Source organism: Zea mays, chromosome 2 (genome assembly GCF_902167145.1).
Source record: "Zea mays cultivar B73 chromosome 2, Zm-B73-REFERENCE-NAM-5.0, whole genome shotgun sequence".
In the NCBI taxonomy this organism is placed as follows: Eukaryota; Viridiplantae; Streptophyta; class Magnoliopsida; order Poales; family Poaceae; genus Zea; species Zea mays.
The window spans coordinates 40,703,707-40,713,145 of NC_050097.1; positions in this window are offsets into that span (position 1 = coordinate 40,703,707).

The following is a 9,439-nucleotide window of genomic DNA, read 5'->3' on the forward strand; positions in this document are numbered from 1 at the left end:
TTATGTGATAATGGGCAACCAAAAATCAGCTAAGTCCATGATGAGATAAACCACCAGAGAAAAATGCAAATTCATGAAAAAGAAGTGAACCCATACCTTTTGCTAGTAATTTGTGAGAAAGGCCATTTAGCTCAAATAATGCATACCACCCCTTCCCTTAAGCAAAAAGAAACCAAACTCCAGAATGATTGCTCTTGCACAAAATACTAGCTAAGAAAAATAAGAACTCTGTTGTTTGATGTTTTTCAAGTATAGTGGTAGTAGAAAGCACCCCTTTGGCTAGAAACCTTAAGAAAACCATAGGAAAAGAATTAAAAGGTATTAATGACTAGAAATTTGTATCAAGTCATGTTATGACACCTAAAAGCCAGCAAAAATAAGTTTTAAAGAATTACCCACTGTTAAATAATAGTTGTAGTTCAAAGTACCCCTTCTGCCCTAAAATTTGGTAATTTTGTCCAGAGAAAACCATTTACTTTCTGAACCCCAAATTTTGAGACAGAGAATCATACACCAGTAACAAGCCACTGTAATTTTTGCAGAATTTTTGGAATTTTATAAAAGCAACTTGTAGTTCAAACCTACTCCAAAACATTAAAAAGAATAAAAGAAAAGAGAAGAAGGAATAAACCTCATCCCATTAAAACTAACCCAATTTACCAAGTATACCACTAAAAGGTTTTACATAAGTAAGGTTAACTTGTTTAAATTCAAAAGACCATACATCTTTAAAGTTGTAAATTCTAAAGCACATATCATATCATGCATATATCTTACGCATTGCATTCATTAGATTGTAATCTTGCCGACGGAGAGTACGTGCTCATCCCCGAGCAAGGACCTGTCCAAGAGGAGGACCAGGAGCAGGCTTCAGAGGCTGCTATTGAGGATCTCCCCGCAGCCCCAACAATTGAAGGCAAGCCCCAGTTTTATGCATAACCGTTTATATATGCTATTTTACTACACTTAATGCTTGTAGGACTGTAATGTGCACTTAAGTGTAGGAGTTGCTTGAAACCTCTAGTTGCATGAACTTAGGACTCCTTTTTGAGATGAATACTAGTATGCTAGGTCGAGTAGCTGCTTGCTAATCAGGATCTCGGTAGAAGTCGAGTGATTTTTCTAGCACTCGCGCGAGGTCAGGAATTGATTGTATTCATCATGATAATGGGATATATGTTGGTCTATGGACTTGGATCCAGGGAGGATGCCTTGTCCATGAGACGGGAAAAATGAATTAAGGATTAATGTGTGGATACCTGAGTCAAGCTTTTGAACGTACTAAGCACATGCCGGGAAAAATGGTAACCGGTAAACCTAGTACCTGATTGAAGCCGGGCGCGGACTTCATCCCTCATGCGACCTGAGACAGGGTCTCCCATGCTAGCTATGGTGGGTACAAGTGCGGTCACTGCACGGCGGCAGCCGGGGTCAGTGGAGCATTGTATGCCAAGGCGGTGAGGCCTGGACGCGAACGGGGAATCGATGGGGACGGTTGTCATGTGTGGGGTCGGAGTACCCTGACATGCCGTGTGTTTAGGTTTACCTTGCAAGGTTTAAAACTCGATTCGAATCGTCTGCTTCTCGCAGCTAATGAGACTGCTTGATTCCTTGTACTGCATCGAGTAAGAAGTGAAATGTGGATTATATGAGATAACTTGTTGATTGAACTAATTGCTTGTTACCATGTATGCTTAGAAGGAGCAAATCTAGTTAAGTTAATGATGGTAGAATTGAAAAGCTAAAAAAATTGATTTTAGAAACAGCTAGTGCTTTTGGCAAACCAAACCCCTCAGCCAAACAGCTGCATAGTCTAGAGGTAGAGGAGTAGACTCCTCACACCGGTTAAGTCTAGCTGAGTATTAGTATACTCAGCCTTGCTTGTGGCACCATTTTTGCAGGTACCATGCAGGATGTAGTTGATGGTGTGACTTGGCCTACCACCCTGCCACCGGGTTGGACGGTCGAGTGGGATGTTGCTCCGGCAGGAGAGGAGCATGAGGAGTAGTGGGCTAGGCCTTGCCCATTTCCTCGTTACCGACGACATCGATTATCCGCTGCACTTTATTGAGAACTTTATTTACTACGCAAAAACTCAGATTTATGTAATAACTCAATACTTAATTTGAGGTTTCCTGTTTTATTGTATTTCTTCTGTGACTCACCTTCGAGTGAGATTGTGGAATTTGATCCTGGTTAAGTGGCTCTATCAGACTAGATCTGAGGGACTGACGGGTTATTCCGATTTAAGTGTGTTACGGCCCCTGAGGCGTGACTTAGGCACTTAAGCTGGAATAATTCGGGTGGTTCTGCCACAGAGTTCCCTATGGTGCCTGAGGCTGGGCCTAGCCGCCTGTCAGCCTCACTCTGTCGAGTGGCACAGCAGTCGGAGCGGCGCAGGCGGCGTTGTCCTTCTGTCAGGCCGGTCAGTGGAGCGGCGAAATGACTGCGGTCACTTCGGCTCTGTCGACCGGAGGACGTGCGTTAGGATAAAGGTGTCAGGCCACCTTTGCATTAAACGCCCCTGCGATTTGGTCGGTTGGTGTAGCGATTTGGCCAGGGTTGCTTCTTGGCGAAGACTGGGCCTCGGGCGAGACGGAAGTATGTTCGTCGCAGGAGGGGGGCCTCGGGCGAGACGTAGATCCCCCGGGGTCGGCTGCCCTTGCCCGAGGCTGGGCTTGGGCGAGGCGTGATCGAGTCCCTCGAATGGACTGATCCTTGACTTAGTCGCACCCATCAGGCCTTTGCAGCTTTGTGCTGATGGGGGTTACCAGCTGAGAATTAGGAGCCTTGAGGGTACCCCTAATTATGGTCCCCGACAATTATATACTGTTAAAACTACTGGCCAACAACTATGAGTACTGCTCAACATCCCAAATGGATTAAACCCATCTGTAGCTAACCCAAAACGAATATTACGAGAGTCTGATGCAAAAATTGTGAACTTTTCATCGAACCTGGTCCATACGGGTGCATCTGATGGATGACGTAATGCACCATCCTTTATGCGCTCTTCATCATGCCACCTTAGGAGAGGTGCTATATCCTTGCACATAAACAATCTTTTTAGCCTATCTTTAATAGGAAAGTATCGCAAAACTTTGCAAGGACTAGCTTTCCTTCTTTGTTTCTTTATTAAAATCGACTCAGGTTGCATACCCTTCCACCGTGAGGCCTTACAGGTAGAGCAGAAATCATCATCTTTTTTCCCCTTCCAATATAGTTGGCAATTATTTGGACAAGCATGAATATCCTCATACCCTAATCCAAATTTTGAAATAATTTTTTTGGCTTCATAAAAATTCTTGGGGAGTTGCTGTCCATTTGGAATAGCCATACGAAGAATGTCAAGAAGATCACCAAAAGATTTATCCGTCCATTTGTTCATTGATTTTATATTAAATAGAAGCACCAATAAAGTCAGAATTGTCAACTCACATCCTGTCCATAGCAGCTGATTTGATTCCTCAATCATCTTATATAACTTTGCTGCATCCAAACAGGACCCTTTCGTAGGAGCATTTCCATCAACCACAGGTGTGTCATCATACATGTGTTGTATTGTATCATGAATCATTTGCATCATATTAACTTGTCTTTCGTTACTACAACTATTTTGACCCATATTATTATTTCCATGCCCAGAAGTATCTCCATGAAAATCCCATTGGTCATAATTCTCAAGTATCCAATTGCACACCAAATGCTCAAACATAACATCACTTGGCTGCAAAGTAGTGTGCACGCATGACTGACAAGGGCAATAATTCTTGCTTCCTTCAGGCTTATCTTTGAATGCAAATTCTAAGAAGCCTTTTACACCGACTACATATTGAGTCGAGCCTTTAGAACATTGCAAAAGAAGCTTAACCACCTCTAAATCCATTATGAAACTATAAAAAATACTGATGTTAATTCTACTATAAAAAATCTAAAACTTATTTCTCAATTGTATTAGTATATTGATTTCTAGATGTCTACAAGTAACACAATAATAGCTCAAAGTTATATTTACCCAGCTAGTCTATACATAAACAAATATCATGTTTTAGATAAGTTCAGAAAATTTTCCATACCTTACTCTTCTCCTGATTGTTAGAAAGTCGATAAATAATGGTACTAGTTCAACCTTTCATGCACTCCCTAAGAAACTGAGACCCGGATACAGGTTGGAAGCGCACCCCTAGTGTTCGCCGATCGGAGGCAACAAGAAGAGGAAACCAAGAAACTTACCGGCTGATGATTGGCTTCTCCACCTCTGATTTATGTCGTTGTGCTGCTAGGAACTATGTAGGGAATGAAGAGTTGTGCCATGAGCCCTTCGATCCAGAATATCCACGCCACCAGGAATTTCGATGAAGGGAAGAGGAGCTATGGCACATAGAGACGAAGAGAAGATGGGCGACGGCGCACAGAGACAAAGGGAATAGGACTGACCTCCCTAAGATCTGCGACAGCGCACAAAGATAAATTAATGGATTTTCCTCTTTGAGTAACAAAAATTTAGTGCACTATAAAGTTTTCCGTAACAAATACAAAATTAAAAATTCAGTTGTCAGCACTTTGTGCAATAATTGGTTTTTTGTATTCAGGAATGAATCTTCAAGTCATTTAAAAATTTCTCAAACATCGTATTCAGTAAACAGAATTGAATCCAAACAATGAAGTAATATAATTGACTATGTACAAATCAAATAACTTAAACTATTGCGGGCTACAAAGTCTGCGAGAAGCTACTCTACTGTTCATGCCTTTGTAGCAAAAACTAGGCACTAGCTGAATCTATCAGGCTCCCATCCTCCACTCAGGAATACAAACATATAGTCAGACATCACCCATGAGATAGAACAATACGCGCATGGAATAGATCCATGACAGCCACAACGACATCCTCTTCCAGGTGCCGGCTTGGATAGAAGGGAGGGGGAAAGGCAAGCGCGTAGCTCGCGGCGCAGCACAGCGTGTACGCGCAGGACGGTCGAGACCGAAGACAAGGATGACGACGAGTGAAGTGACGCATAGAGGGCATGGCCAAGTCGCAGTGCAAGAACAGTCAAGAGAAAACCTAGAAATCTAGGTTGAATGGGGAATACGAAGGAGGAATTACCTCTTTCTCGTCTTCGCCGACGCGGTGGCCGCCGTCCAACTTGGGAAAACCGATTCGCAAGAGAAATGAGAGGGTACGATTCTGGTTTAATAATAAGGAACAATGAGGGTACCATTCCCCAGCTCAGGCTCCACCGTGTTCAGAAGATTGATTAAGTAAAATATAAACACTTTCCTATCACAACTCGTCAATAGCTCTTTTGGTTAGTAAAGCACAGATTGAGGTATGCCCATAGGTTAGGTCCTAGGATCAAATACTAGGGTTAGCGCCACAATTGTTTTTGCAATATTAGTTTTCTGTAATTTTTACAGTGTACATAAAACTGTTGCGTAAATTTGTACAGTATGCATAATTACAATAGTAATTTTCCACAGTACTTATACTTACAATACTATATGGATTACCTTGCAACATATATAAATTATGGCTATGGCTACATATCTAATCACTTAACGGTTTAATTGCAACATACAATAACTACACCGATGATATTTGCAACACATAATAAGTGTTGCTCTATGCTCATTAGCAACACATAACACTTGCAACACATTATATGTGTTGCTTTGTGCTCGTAAGCAATACATAACACTTGCAACACATAATAAGTGTTCTTATATGCTTCCTTGCAACATATAAAACCATGCGTTGCTAGACATGCGTAGCTACAAGGTTGTTCTGTTGTAGTGTTCACATATTACTTGCCGCAGGTCATTGTTGTGCGCAATTACTTTGGATGAGGCAAACCCTCAGGGACTATGGCTACAAATTGAGCAAAGTCCCTCTCCTATGTGACAATGAGAGTGCTATTCGCATGGCGGAGAATCCCGTTGAACACAGCCGCACTAAGCACATAGACATTCAGTATCACTTTATGAGGGATCGCCAACAAAGGGGGATATCGAAATAGCTTATGTTAACACCAAAGATCAATTAGCCGATATCTTCACCAAGCCATTAGATGAGAAAACCTTTAGCAAACTTAGGAATGAGCTAAATATACTTGATTCTCGGAATTTTGATTGAAACATTGCACACATAGCTCTTTTATATACCTTTGATCATATCTCTTTCATTTGGTACATTTACATATTTCTTATTCTTCTTGTGCCAAAGCTAAGACTAATGTGTTTCCATGAGTATTTCTTGTGTTAGTCTTAGATTGAAAGGGAAATGGAGTATTCGGCAAAGACAACGCTTCCACTCAACTCCATCGGTAATATTTACTCTTTGCCGGTACTACGCCATCTCTCCGATTGGTATAATCCTTCACTCATATTTATTTTGTCAATGGGGGAGAAAATTGACAAAGGGCTCCAACGTTCTCTGTTTTTGGCGATTATGCCAAAGGAGGAGAAAATATTAAGCCCAAAGAAAAAGGACCGCACCACCACCATTTCAAAAATTTTCAAAATGAAAGATTTATTTGGTAATCACAAATGTTTGTTTTTCAAGTAGTACTCAAGATAAATTTCACATTGGTAAATTTCAAATTGGTACTATGCTTATAAAATTAAGATTTCAAAATTGGTACCCATTTCAAAACCCTCTTGAAAGCTAAGAGGAGAATTTCATTCAGAGGGATTTTTTTGTTTAGTCAAAGGAAAAAGCATTTGAAACAGGGGGAGAAATTTCAAATCTTGAAAATGCTTCTAACAATCTTATTCATATACCTTTGACTATTTGCAAAAGAATTTTGAAAAGAATTTGAAAAAGATTTGCAAAAACAAAACATGTGGTGCAAATGTGGTCCAAAATATCAAATAAAAGAAAGCAATCCATTCACGCTTGTTCATATGAAACAAGACTTTCATATTGGTTTAATTCTATGTAACCTATGCACTCACCATATGCAAACTAGTTCATTTCTGCACTTTATATATTTGCTTTGGTTTGTGTTGGCATTAATCACCAAAAAGGGGGAGATTGAAAGGGAAATAAGGTTAACCTTTTCCTGCAATTGATTTTGGTGGTTGAATGCCCAACACAAATAATGGACTAACTAGTTTTCTCTAGAATATATGTTCTACAGGTGCATACGGGTTCAACATAAACCAATAAATATACAACATAGGGTTGAAATACAAAGGAGCAAAGAAACCGAGTGTTCCCTGGTCTAGTGCACCGGACAGTATCCGGTGCACCAGGGCCATACAAAAACGAACTGGCCACTCTTGGGTTTCTTCAGGCGTTCTCCGCTAAAAATCACCGGACTGTCCGGTGTGGCACCGGACTGTCCGGTGCACCAGCAGAGCAACGACTATCCAGTGCAATGGTCGACTGCAAAAGCACGGTGATTAGATGAACAGTGAAGAACAGTGCGCGCGGAGTCAGAACGGCCCGTTAGAGGCGCACCGGACAGTGAACAGTACCTGTCCGGTGCGGCACCGGACTGTCCGGTGCCACTAAAGGACAAAGCCTCCAATGGTCAAATGCTCCAGAACCCTAACAGTTGGGTGACGTGGCTGGCACACCGGACTGTCCGGTGTGCCCATCGACAGTAGTCTGCCCCAATAGTTGTTTGGTGGTTGAGGGCTATAAATACCCCCAACCACCACCACTCAAACTATCCAAGCATTCAACACATTGCATTCAATACAAGAGCAATAGACTCCACTCCAAAGACACAATTCAAGTGATCGATCCGCTCAAAGTCCCCAATTCAACTCTAGCGCATTAGGACTTGTGAGAGGATCATTTGTGTTCCTTTGTTGCTCTTGTTTGCTTGGCTTGGCTTTCATTTCTTTCTCACTTCTTACTCTCAAGTGCTTTGTAAGAAAGGCAAGAGACACCAATTGTGTGGTGGTCCTTGCGGGGTCTAAGTGACCCGTGAGATTAAGGAAGAAGGCTCACTCGATCTAAGTGACAATTTGAGAGAGGGAAAGGGTTGAAAGAGACCCGGTCTTTGTGACCTCTGAAAGGGAAATAGGGTCAAACCTTTTCATAAATGATTTTGGTGGTTGAATTGCCCAACACAAACAATTGGACTAACTAGTTTGCTCTAGATTAAATGTTCTACAGGTGCCAAAGGTTCAACACAAACCAATAAAAAGTTAATGTTTGGGTTCAAAATAAAGGAGCAAAAGAAACTGAAGGCTGCCCTGGTCTAGCGCACCAGACCGTCTGGTGTGCCACTGGACAGTGTCCGGTGCACCAGGGACCATACACTCCGAACTCCTCAGCTTCGGGTTTCTTGGAGGCCGCTCCGCTATAATTCATCGGACTATCTGGTGTAGCACCGGACTGTCCAGTGCGCCAAGCGGAGCAATGGCTACTGTGCCAACGGTCGTCTGCAAAAGTGAACAGTGCGCGTGAACAGTGGGCAGACAGTTCACGCGTCAGAGCAGCGCCAGAAGGCGCACCGGACAGTGAACAGTGCCTGTCCGGTGAGGCACCGGACTGTCCGGTGCCCCAAGAAGTCAGAGCTCCAATGGTCGAAACCGTCAGAACCCTAACAGTTGGGTGACGTGGCTGGCGCACCGGACTGTCCGGTGCGCCCATCGACAGGAGCCCTCCTCATCGGCTGTTTTGGTGGTTGGGGCTATAAATACCCCCCAACCACCACTATTCAAGGCATCCAAGTTTCCAGCATATTGCATTCAATACAAGAGCTCTAGACTTCACTCCAAGACACAAACAAGAGATCAAATCCTCTCCAAAGTCCAAAACCACTCCAAACACTTAGTGACTTGTGAGAGAGAGATTTTCGTGTTCATTTGAGTTCTTGTCGCTTGGATCGCTTTCTTCTTCCCCATTCTTGGTCTCAAGACATTTGTAATCAAAGCAAGAGACACCAAGTTGTGCTGGTCCTTGTAGGGGTCTAAGTGACCCGTTTGATTAAGGAGAAAGCTCACTCGGTCTAAGTGACCGTTTGAGAGAGGGAAAGGGTTGAAAGAGACCCGGTGTGACCACCTCAACGAGGACTAGGTTCTCAAGAACCGAACCTCGGTAAAACAAATCACCGTGTCGTTCGCTTCATTTGCCTTTGATTTGTTTTTCGCCCTCTCTTATGGACTCAGATTTATTTCTAACGCTAACCCCAGCTTGTAGTTGTGCCTTAAGTTTATAAATTTGAGATTCCGCCTATTCACCCCCCTCTAGGCGACTTTCAACCACCTCAACGGGGACTAGGTTCTTTAGAACCGAACCTCGGTAAAACAAATCGTCGTGTTCATCCGCTTTATTTCTTGGTTGATTTGTTTACCCCCTCTCTCTCAGACTTAAATTTAATTCTAATGCTAACCCTGGCTTGTAGTGTGTACTTAAATTTATAAATTTCAGGTTTCGCCTATTCACCCCCCTCTAGGCAACTTTCATACCAAAAACAAGAAT